This window comes from Saccopteryx leptura, chromosome 2, assembly GCF_036850995.1.
Source record: "Saccopteryx leptura isolate mSacLep1 chromosome 2, mSacLep1_pri_phased_curated, whole genome shotgun sequence".
Lineage (NCBI taxonomy): Eukaryota > Metazoa > Chordata > Mammalia > Chiroptera > Emballonuridae > Saccopteryx > Saccopteryx leptura.
Window position 1 is genome coordinate 39,709,551 of NC_089504.1, and position 12,328 is coordinate 39,721,878.

The following is a 12,328-nucleotide window of genomic DNA, read 5'->3' on the forward strand; positions in this document are numbered from 1 at the left end:
GGAGTGAGAAATATCAACTCATAGTTGCTTCACTTTAGCTGTTCATTGATTGCTTCTCATACGTGCCTTGACTGGGGGGCTCAAGCCAAGCTAGTGACCCCTTGCTCAAGCCAGTGACCTTGGGTTCAAGCCTGCCACTTACAGTCTTAAGCTGAGGAGCCTGCACACAAGCCAGAGACCTCCAGTTTTTAAACTTTTTTTTTTCTTTATTCATTTTTTTTTAGAGAGAGAGAGAGGGAGAGAGAGAGAAGGGGGAGGAGCTGGAAGCATCAACTCCCATATGTGCCTTGACCAGGCAAGCCCAGGGTTTCGAACCGGCGACCTCAGCATTTCCAGGTCGATGCGTTATCCACTGCGCCACCACAGGTCAGGCAGAGACCTCCAGTTTTTAAACCTAGGACTTCAGCCTCCTAGGTTAACGCTGTTATCCACTGCACCACCTCTGGTCAGGTCTGCCTGGTTGATTCTTGTATGTGCCCCTACTAGGGATCGAACCCACAACCTTGGCATGTTGGGATGATGCTCTTACCAACTACCCAGCCAGGGCTGAAGGACATACTTTTTCTTTTTTTTTGTTGTATTTTTCTGAAGCTGGAAACGGGGAGGCAGCCAGACAGACTCCCTCATGTGCCCGACCGGGATCTACCCGGCACGCCCACCAGGGGCTATGCTCTGCCCATCCAGGGTGTCGCTCTGTTGCAACCAGAGCCATTCTAGCACCTGAGGCAGAGGCCATGGAGCCATCCCCAGCACCCGTGCCATCTTTGCTCCAATGGAGCCTCAGTCGCGGGAGGGGAAGAGAAAGAGAAGAAGGAGAGGGGGAGGGGTGGAGAAGCAGATGAGCGCCTCTCCTGTGTGCCCTGGCCGGGAATCGATGAAAGACATACTTTTAATTATCCTAATTTTCTGAATAAGGGAACAGGTTCAGCAGCAGCCGGATGGACTTTGATGCCTGGCTATGAGCCTTCATTCTCAAGATAATAAGCCACATACTCACCAGTTAACTCAGTTGGTTAGAGCATTGTCTCAATACACCAAGATTGTGGGTTCAATCCCCAGTCAGAGCACTTACAAGACTCAACCAATGAAAACATAAATAAGCAGAATAATAAATCGATGTTTCTTTCTCAACTTCTTCTCTGAAATCAATAACTATATTTTAAAAAAAAAGGATGATAAGCCACATGGGAACTCTGGTTCCCATGTTCGTTAGCCTTTGTGAACCTATGCCAGTCCCTCCTTGTCACTGACATGGGATAGCTAGGCCTGTGGTTGAAATTAGCATAATGAATACATTGATTGGCTTTGTAAACTGGAATCTACTTCTCTCCCTGTGCTCTTCATTCATGAACTCCAGATAGCAGCAGCCAGGCTTTATTTTCTGTGCAAGTCAGCTTCAGGCCCATAGCTTCCAGTCATTTCAGAAACCTTGTTACTCTCCCAGTGAAAGCAGGGGGCAGAATCTACCGCCAGGTAAGACTGTAGCAGTTGGCTTCAAGAGGTGCAGACATTTCTCACTCTGGAAGTAAGCCCTGGCCCTGCTACCTCCCCAAGTGGTCCTGGGCAAGTCACTTCCCTTAGCTGGGCTCAGCCTCCCCATCTTTAAAATAGGCATGATAAAGGTTCTGTCAGTGCCCCATGAAGGCGGAGAACTCAGAAACCCAAGGAGCTGCACCATCCTTGCTGTATTCTCTGCTCTGGTTTAGGGAGGTGGGTGGGGGCGGGGGGAGCAAGAAGCCCAGGCTCTAATTTCAGTCCCTCACACTGTGCTCTGACCTGTTTTCTTCAGATTTTCTCTGGGAAGTAGATGAGGCTGGTATGGGCAGAGATGACCTTGTGGGAGAGGGATGAGGAGCATGAGGAGCTGGAACCTGGGGGCGGGGGGCGGGGGGAAGGAGAGGTTGTGCAGAGTGATGTAGATTACACATCGCCATGGGCCTACTTCTGGGCCTCTGTGTTTACCTTTGCTTTGCAGGTGGACATGGATGGTCTCGGTGTCTGTATGTAATGTATGGCATGATTTGTCTGCCGTGCTGTGTGTGTACTGAGGGACACACACACATTTGTAAGCACTAGTCTGTGTGTGCAGGTTTTTACCACCAGCTCTGGGTTGCTGTAAAAGGAGAAATTTGCTGTTTTTGAAGGGAAAATCAGGAAGAAAAGCTCTCAGGTAGAAGGCAGGAGCTCTGGATGGCTTTAAATGGCTTTTTATTAAGCTAGTTTTTTTTTGTTGTTTGTTTGTTTTTAAAGGGATGGAGAGAGAGTCAGAGAGAAGGATAGATAGGGACAGACAGACAGGAACGGAGAGAGATGAGAAGCATCAATTATTAGTTTTTTGTTGTGCATTGCGACACCTTAGTTCATTGATTGCTTTCTCATATGTGCCTTGACCGCGGGCCTTCAGCAGACCGAGTAACCCCTTGCTGGAGCCAGCGACCTTGGGTCCAAGCTGGCGAGCCTTTTACTCAAGCCAGATGAGCCCGTGCTCAAACTGGCGATCTCGGGGTCTCGAACCTGGGTCCTCCGCATCCCAGTCTGATGCTCTATCCACTGCGCCACTGCCTGGTCAGGCAAGCTAGTTTTTTTTTAAGTTAAAACATTTTTTTTAATTTATTGATTTTGCAGAGGGAGGTATCAATTCATAGTTGCTTCACTTGAGTTACTCATTGGTTTCTTGTCGTATGTGCCTTGACTGGGCAAGCCCAGAGTTTTGAACTAGTGACCTCAGCATTTCCAGGTCAACACTTTATCCACTGCGCCACCACAGGCCAGGCAATTTTAAAAATTTTGTTAATTGATTTTTTTTTTTTTTTGAGAGAGAGAGAGAGAGAGAGAGAGAGAAACATTTACCTGTTCCTGTATGAGGATCAAACCTTCAACCTTTGTATATCAGGATGGTGCTCTAACCAACCAAGCTATTTGGCCAGGACTTCAAATGGCTTTCAGTAGAGCCTTCCCCTTCTTGAGGCTTTGGCTTTGCCAGTTCTGTCAGAACTATGCCTCTCTATGTAGTTGTATTTAGTGAATTCTCAAAGGGTCCTCCCTTCTGGCTCTGATATCCAATAACCTTCTTTAAATCAGAATCCTTTTAGCTAAAGACTTTATTTTCTCTGCCGAACTCCTTACTTTGGAGAAAAAAAGGCAATACCCAAATTCTAGAGGTCCTTGAAGCAGGTGACATTCAACAAAATCCTAAGGGCTGCTTGGTTCAGGACCTATTGGCAGATTTGAGCTAGTCCCAGCCACCCTCTGCACCTTTCCCGCATAAATGTACTTGTAACCCTTTCAAAATCAGGTTACTTTGTGAGTCAGAAATTAATCCCAGTGAGTGATAAAGGGGAGTGGAAGCCTGGGGCATGTGAGTCACCCCTACCCTTCTCAGAAAAGGCCAGCCTGCCTGTCCCCCCACTGTAGAGAGAGAGAGGGAGGAGAAGGAGCACCTTAGACTGCCCCAGGGAACTAAGGGGGACCAGCATGTTCCAAACCTAGAGGGAGACACTTCCCTCTCCCACTTCAGTTTCTGGAAGGGGGATGAGGAAGGTAATTTTCTGATGTACATGGGGCCCAAAGAGGTGTATGAACATGTCCAGGGTCACTCAGGGAGCAGGGAGTGGAGCTCCAGAGAATCTAGATGTCCTGGCTCTCGGACTTGCTGCTGAGCCTGGGCTTTCTTGAGGCCAAGCAGTGGGATGAGGAGGAATAAAGGACTAGAGGGGGCCTGAACAATGGTGTGGGGAGGAGTGAAAAGCCTGGCCTCCTTCCCTGTTAGGGGCTTCCTGCCAGCTGTGCCCCACTGCCTCTGGCCAAGGCAGTTGATGAAGCTGCTCTCAGAAAGACCCAGAGAAGTGGGGTCAAGGGTATGGGTAGGGGGTGGAAACACGAGCACTCTAGTGAGCTTAAGCCTGGCTCTCCTCTGTTCCCCAGGCTGGGAGCTCCTCATAAGCAGGGTCCAACTCTCCTCTATTCTCCCAGATTGGAAACCTTCATGGGATGGGGATGAGATCTCTTAAAGGATGATGCCAAGACCAGACCCTGATTAAGGGAGTAAAAGAGCATGGAGATCCAGCCCTTGTTCTACTTGATGACAGTTTGGATGAAGAGGATGGATGTGGCATCCTGGCCTTGCCCATTCTCCCTCCACCACAACCTCATCTTTATCTCCTAACCACTGGGGTCTTGTTGGAGCCCAGTTCCCACTGACCGTAGGTCTGGAGGCCCTGCAGAAGTCGTTCCTGAAGTCTGACTGCAGAATCTCCTGTTGCAGCTTGTCCCATCCCCTGGATCCTTCCCTGTGAGTCCTCTCCCCTGGGGCAGGCAGCTAGCGGCTGCCCTGTAATTAGCACCCAGACTGGGCTGGGATGAGGGGAGAGTATACTGGGGCTCACACACACCCATCACCTTCCTGGAACGCCAGATGCTGAGTCTCCTTTCCCCACCTGTTTCCTCACCCCCAACCCGTTCAGACCATGGGCCTTTCAGAAAGCAGTTTTCCTGGGCCCTACTTCAGCTTTACGTTCTGTCTACCCAATTCTTCCCACCTTCAATTTCAGCTTCTTGCTCACCTGCCATGCCAGCTCTGCCTCCTAAATCCCAAATCCAAACCTTTCTCTGTCCCTACAGCCATTGCCCTGCATCTGGCCTCTTCGTCTCCTTCATGGGCCTCCTTCTAGGCTTTCTGGCCTCAGTCTCTCCCCTTCTTTTTTTTTTTTTTTAGATTTTATTTATTTATAGAAAGGAGACAGAGAGAGAAAGAGAGAGAGAGAGAGAACTGGGGAGAAGCAGGAAGCATTAACTCCCATATGTGCCTTGACCAGGCAAGCCCAGGGTTTCAAACAGCTGACCTCAGTGTTCCAGGTCGACGCTTTATCCACTGCACCACCACAGGTCAGGCCAGTCTCCTTCTAACCCATCCTCCACTCTGCAGCTGGAAGGATTCTTCTAAATGGCAAATGGAGACCATATCAGCCCCTTGCTTAAAACCCTCAGGTCTCCTATAAGCCACTGTTTTTAGTGGTGATTACATTTGTCAATTGTAATCTTGTCCCGGATGAATTGGTTAGAGTGTCGTCCCAATATGCCAAGGCTGCAGGTTTGATCCCCAATCAGGGCATATACAAGAATCAACCAATAAGCACATAAATAAGTGGAACGACAAATCGATGTTTGTCTTTTGTGTGCACTCTCTCTCCTTCTCTCTCTCCAAAAATTAATAAATTTTAAAAAAAATGTAGGCTCTGCCTGGCCTGTGGTGGCGCAGTGGATAGAGCATCAATGTGGAATACTGAGGTCGCTGGTTCAAAACCCTGTGCTTGCCTGGTCTAGGTACATATGGGAGTTGATGCTTCCTGCTCCTCTCCCCTCTTCTTTTTCTCTCCCCTCTCTAAAATGAATAAGTAAAACCTTTTTTAAAAATGTAGGCTCTGTCAGTTGCTCAGTAGATAGACTGTCATCCCAGTGTATGAATGTCTTAGGTTTGATTCCCAGTCAGGGTACACAAGAGAAGTGACCATCTGCTTCTCAACCCTCTCTGTCCCTTTCCCCTTCCATAGCCAGTGGCTCAGTTGGTTCAAACGTTGGCCCTGCATGCTGAGGATGGCTCAGTTGGTCTGAGTGTGTTAGCCTCAGGTGCTAAAAATATCTCAGTTGATTCAAGCATTGGCCCCAGCCGGGGGTGGCTGGGTGGATCCTGGTCAGGGCACATATAGGAGTCTTTTTCACTGTCTTCCGTCTTCTTACTTAAAAAATTTTTTTTAAATCTTTTCAGAACCTTGATGTAAAATGGTTAAAATGCTGTGGTTGAGGCAGGAGGTAGGGCCAAGGCTCTTCATCCTTGGTTTCCTTCTCCTGACCTCTGGTTGAAGCAGTCCCTGTGAGAGTTTCCTCAGAGTCCTTGGGGCTTAAAGAAACACAGCTTAAATATGTCTACCCTCCATCCTCGTTCACTAGTAAGGTCCAGGCTCTTAGTATAGAACCCACGGCCCTTCCTGTGCTACCTCTGCCTCCCCCTGGCTCTACTATGGCTGCTCTCATCATGTACCAGGCCAACACCCATCCTATTCAGGTCCTGGAGTTCTATCCAGCAGTCTCTCAGTTGAAAGACTCCCCACAAAATCCCCAACCAAACATTTCCTCTTCCAGAAAACCATCTGATTGCCTTAACCCAAAGGAAGTTCCATGCTCTTTTCCTGGCTTCAGGGACAGGCAAATGCTGGGCCTTGCTTCAGGCCCCACAGGAAGCCTGTGAGCTTTTCTTCTTCCTCCACCTCTGATTCTGACTCCTTATCCTCTGAAGCAACCCCATCCTGGTTCCAGGAGCTTTCCTGCTAGGATATGGAAATCAGAACACCCAGGAGCTCCAGGAATCTGGGACTGAGGTGTGAACCAGAACCCTCTAGACGCCCCACGCCTGTTCACAGTGATAGCCTGGTGTGTGTCAGCTTCCTCCTCCCAGGCTGGCAAGAAACATGCCCAAACGTCCAGCCAGTATGTCTTCAGACTCCTTAACAGACTCCCATCTCCTATCTCTAGCTTTTATAAATAAATACTGCATACAGATCCATAAACAGGCTCAGATCTTGGACACACACATGCACACACAGGCCCTCATGGATATACACATAGATGTGTGGACCCCATGGCTGTCCACATGTATACACAGACTTCCTTGGGTATATGTATACACACAGCCATGGACCCCATGGCTGTCCACATGTATACACAGGCTTCCTTGGGTATATGTATACACATAGATGTGTGGACCCCATGGCTGCCCACATGTATATACAGACTTCCTTGGGTATATGTATACACACAGCCATGGACCCCATGGCTGCCCACATGTGTACACAGACTTCCTTGGGTATATGTATACACACAGCCATGGACCCCATGGCTGCCCACATGTATATACAGACTTCCTTGGGTATATGTATACACACAGCCATGGACCCCATGGCTGCCCACATGTATACACAGACTTCCTTGGGTATATGTATACACACAGCCATGGACCCCATGGCTGCCCACATGTATACACAGACTTCCTTGGGTATATGTATACACACAGCCAAGAATGCACATAGCTACTCACATGAGGAAAAGTGACTGATTAAGGAGCTTCTGGAATGAAACTTTCCTTCTGTGTTGACTGTGCAATACAGTTTTCAAAGCCTGAACTATCCACAATCTTGTTTGATCTTATAGACAGCCTGGGTAGGGAATTGTGGGACAACACCACCAGAAACCTCCAGGTGGCTGATGAAGACACTGAGACTCTCAGGGGTGAGGAAAGAGAGCCACCCAGGTCACCTGACTGGTCAGTGGCCAAACCAGACTTGGAACTGAGATTCTGGGTCTGCAAGAGGGCTCTGTCCCCATCAACCTGCCCCTATGACCTGGACTCTTCCTCAGCAAGGGGTCTAGGCCTCCATTCAATTTCTCTGCCTCCTCTCTATGACCCTCTGCTGCCCCTCAAACAGTGCTAAGGGCAGCTCAGGGACACCAACCAGAAGGTGAGCCCAGAGTCCCCAGGACATGGGTCAAAAGGTAGATTTTTTCCAGGCCCAGCTGCTCATCTTTCTGGAGGTGCCCGAGGGGGCAGTTCATGTTCACAGTTTCCCTGCCTTCTTGTCTGTGTCTGGAGACAGGGACTGACTGTTGGTACAGTAGGAGGAGGTGCGTGCCCACCCTCCTGTCTGGGGACGCTCATAATAAGGTGATTCATCTCTGTTCTCCACTCCCCATGCCAGTCGAGAGCCGCCCCCAACTCTCAAGGCCCAGAAGCAGGAATAGTGTTCAGTAGTAACCTAGGAGTGGAGCACACTCTAGAGAGGGAGTTCAAGCGTGGAGGGACTCCGTGGGTCCCGTGCCCCATGCCTTTGGCCAGGCCTGTGGCTCCCTCACCTCTCCACCCTTTTCACCTCTTCTCTCCATCCCTATGGGGTCTCCATCCCAGCTCGACACTCAGTGGCTGAGTGAGACCTTAGCAGGTGATTTCTGTCCAAACTTTAGTTTTGTCATTTGGGACAGGAAAAATATAACCACTTCTGGGTATTGTGTTGCATACGGGAGAAAGCACACTCTAAAATAGAAAATGTCCCTGTCTGTTTGATTTGCTCCTCCCCTCCCCTGCTTCAATGCTCTAGAAGAGGTTAGGGAGTTCGGAGAGGCTGGGGGGATTGTAACATTATTCATTTTCTGTCTATACTCCCCTTCACCTCACTTGCTGACAGCAAAGTCCATGTCTCCTCTGCTGTTGCAGACTGCTCCCATTTAGGCAAAAAGAGTTTGGGGGGCAGGAAATAAAGGGTGTGCCACCCCCGCCCCTTACAGGACTCCAGCCAACCCTTCTGGCTCAGCAGGCTGGGACTTGCATCTTCAGCCCTTCCCTTGACTGGGAACCCACTCCCCCAGCTCTGACCTCGAGGAGTCATGGCCTCCCACGGGTGGATGGGCTGTCAAGGCCATTTCTTGAGTTCAGTACTCCCACCCAGGTGAGACACAGTCCTTGCTCAAGATGCCCTGGGAGGAGATGGAGCCTCCTCCTGGAGCTCCCAGATGGGCCGGGTTCCAGCCTACACTGGCCTTGGCGTTCCTTCCCGAAGCACAAGAGGGAGCCCAGAGGGCTCTAGGTAAGCTGTATGACTCAGAGTCAGGGCCTCACCAAACTCACTTTCTTCTCTGTGAAGCCATGCTTCCTTTTCTGCTTTTTCTGCCAGGGGGCACCATTCACATTGACTACCACGAGAATGATGCCCCCAGCATCCAGTCCTGAATGAAGTCCTGCTTCTTTCCCACCCCCAACTCAGGCCAGCCTGGTGTTTCTGGACAGGAATCCTCAGGCCCTGACCCCTCCTAGTCCCAAGTGACCTAAGGAGAGCTGACAGTAAGAGGGAACCATTGCATTGCATCCTTCCCCCTCTTCCAGGCAGGGCCCTCTCAAGCTCATTAAAAGCATGAAGTCCTACCTGTACCTTCTCAGGTCCAACCCTAATGCATCCCAATGTGCGTGTATATGCACATATATGAACATGTGTGTAACCACTAGTTACAGATAGGAATGAGTTTGGTTGGAGTGTATGAGGTCACAGTCCTGAAGATCAGGACCCTGGTCTGGGGCTATAGAGCATTGAGAGCCAGCTGTTGTTCCACTTGCCAAACCATGTGCCTTGGCATGGAACTGCATCCATTAGAGGGGGTTGCAAAAATGCTCTGTGGTGAGCTGCAGCCCCAGATTATAGGTAGGCACATACATACATGTACGTATATGGTACATGTAGGTATATGTCTGCTAATAAATGCTGCTTAATGTGAACAAGATACACGAGTCCATGGTTGTGTGTGACCTGCTCTCCCCAGTGCAGCACATGTAAACACCTATGTGAGTTGAGCACAAACCACATACCAGAGCCTTGCGTGTGCCTGCTGGGGCGAGCTGCCCGTTTTTCTCCCCTGCTCTGGGTCCCAGGCCAGGCTAACTGACCCAGGATGGGGTGCTGTGGGCTAGTGTTCCCTACTTTCTTTCAGTGTTGAGGAGTCCCTTGCCTATTCCCACCCTATGCTGCCTTTGCAGCAGCGAGGGGCTGAGAAGTACGCCATGGGTCAAGGAGCAGAAAGGGTAGGTAGCATGCTCCTTCATTCCCAGTCTGGCCTCTGGCATCAGGAGTCTAGGGTTCTGTCCTGAGTCACATGCTGGCAGTGGGGCTGTGGGAAGGCATTCGGTGATGGCTTTCTGATTCACTGTGAGGCCTCCCAGCCCATGCGGGCCCAGAGCGTGGGGTGCATCTCTCTGGGCCAAGGGCCATGAGAGATGTTTTATGTGGGTTCCATATATGTGTGATTCTGTGAGCAGGCTCTCATGTGAATGGGACCCATGAGCATGTGAGCAGAGCTCAGAATCTGTGTGGTGTGGCTGTTAGCCTCAGGGTGTGTGTGCGCATGTGTGTGCGTGCACATGAGTGGGTATACATGTGTGAATCTACCTGATATGTATTGATAAACCTCATCTCTTTGAGCTTGAGTCACCTTTGGAGCCTTTATCTATGACAGCCAATCCTCAAATGACAAGTCCCCAGGGTCCTTAGCCCACCTGGATTAAGTCTGTCTGAAAAATGTATTTTTTTTTTAACTCCCCTGACAATGCTACAATGAGGACTGGGTGAGGGCATATTTGCGCCTAGTCTTGTGAAAGTTGGACGTAGGCCACCAAACCTCAGATTTCCAATTATTGAATGCAGCATAAGGAGCAGGGTTGCCCTATGATGCCCCATCATATGGGGCTGACACCCCAACACCTTTAAGAGGTTAAACAGTTAGCCAGTTTAACTTCTTAAAAGGACAGACTCTCTTGGCCAGGGATCAGCCAGAGTGGGAGAAGAGGTGGTTAAAACAGCTGGGACTTACTCTGCTGTCAAGCATGTGGCATGTGGCATGTGGCATGTCAGGACAACTTTAGTTGAGTCTCTGGAGCCATGTGCAAAATGCAATCAGGTAGCCTGGCTGGGTAGCTCAGTTGATTAGAGCATCATCCTGATACATAAAGGTTGCAGGTTCAATGCCCAGTCAGGGCACAAGCAAGAGTATTCAATCAATGGGTGAGTGAATGGATGGAGCAGTGGATTGATGTTTTTCTCTCTCTCTCTCAAGTCAATAAATTTAAAAAAAAAATGGTTTTTTAGCTTGACCTGTGGTAGCGCAGTGAATAAAGCCTCGATCTGGAGCACTGAGGTCGCCAGTTTGAAACCCCACCCTTGCCCAGTCAAAGCACATGCAAGAAGCAACTACAAGTTGATGTTTCCTGCTCCCCCTCTCTTCTCACTCCTCTCTCTAAAATGCATAAATAAAACCTTAAAAGAAATTTTTTAGTGCACTCAGGTACACATGTGACAATCTCAGTTTACCCAGCCATATCTGAAAGAATGTGCACAGCTATGAGAAATGCCCAGCAAGTGTGATGAATGAGGCACACAGGATGTCATGTGTGGACACTGCTGTGGACAGAGTTGGTCAGGATATGCAACACATCACATACTCAAAGCATAAGGAGCTAGGGTCCATGAACCCTGGCTGGAATTCAGCATGTGCTCTGTGTGTCCATCCCATCTGGGTTTTTTTGTTGTTGTTGTTGTTTTTTTATATATTTTTTCTGAAGTTGGAAACGGGGAGGCAGTCAGACAGACTCCCACATGCGCCCGACTGGGATCCACCCGGCACGCCCACCAGGGGGCGATGCTCTGCCCATCTGGGGCGTTGCTCTGTTGCAACCAGAGCCATTCTAGCAACTGAGGCAGAGGCCAGAGCCATCCTCAGCGCCTGGGCCAACTTTGCTCCAATGGAGCCTCGGCTGCGGCAGGGGAAGAGAGAGAGAGGAAGGGGAGGGGGAGGGGTGGAGAAGCAGATGGGTGCTTCTCCTGTGTGCCCTGGCCGGGAATCGAACCTGGGACTCCTGCACGCCAGGCCGACGCTCTACCACTGAGCCAACCGGCCAGGGCCCCATCTGGTCTTTGAGAGGGTCTTTTCTCCCTTGGAGCCCATAGCCTCCTTCTTCCAGCCCCCTGACTGAGGACATGCTGGGTCTAGCCATCCTGTAGATCTGGGGCCAGATTCTTTCCTTTCTGACATATCTTCTCTCACTCCCTCCCTCCCACCACCACCACCACCACCGTGGTGGGAATTACTGCAAAGTTCACAGTCCTGGGCCAAGGAGATTTCTCTTGGCAGCTCCATTCTGCCCAGCTATGTCCTGCAAATGCCTGTACCCCATCATTGGCTGCCAGCTTCCAAGACACATCCACTCCTAGGTGCTCTAGCCGGCAGAGGCGGATTAAGGTCTGTTGAGGCCCCCCTCCCCGCCTCAGAAGAAAATACTGGGCCCTTAAAAAAAAAGAGAGAGACAGGGAAAATAAAAGTACATGTTAACCATATTTTTAAATAAATAAAAAATATTATGTACTATTAATGTTTAAATTGCATATATGAAACCAAACTTGGTATCATTAGAGAAAAGTTCAAATTTGGGGTTTTGTGGGGTCCTTCAGAAGTGGGGGCTCAGGTTGCATGCCCGGTGCGCCCGCCGTTAAACCCGCCTCTGCGAGTAGGGGGTCAATCCCACTCCTAATGCACCTCACACCCCATGCTCCCCCACCTTCCTCATTACTCCCCAACCCAGTGTCCCTACCAACTTCCCCAGGCAAGCTGTGGGGATGGCCGCCCCCGCCTGCTCCCAGCCCAGGGCTAAGCGGTCGCGAAGCGGAGCTGATCGGGCGGGGCAGCCGGACGGGCGGGACCTGTGCCCGCGCAGCTCCTATAAAGGGCGGTAGCCGGCGCTCCG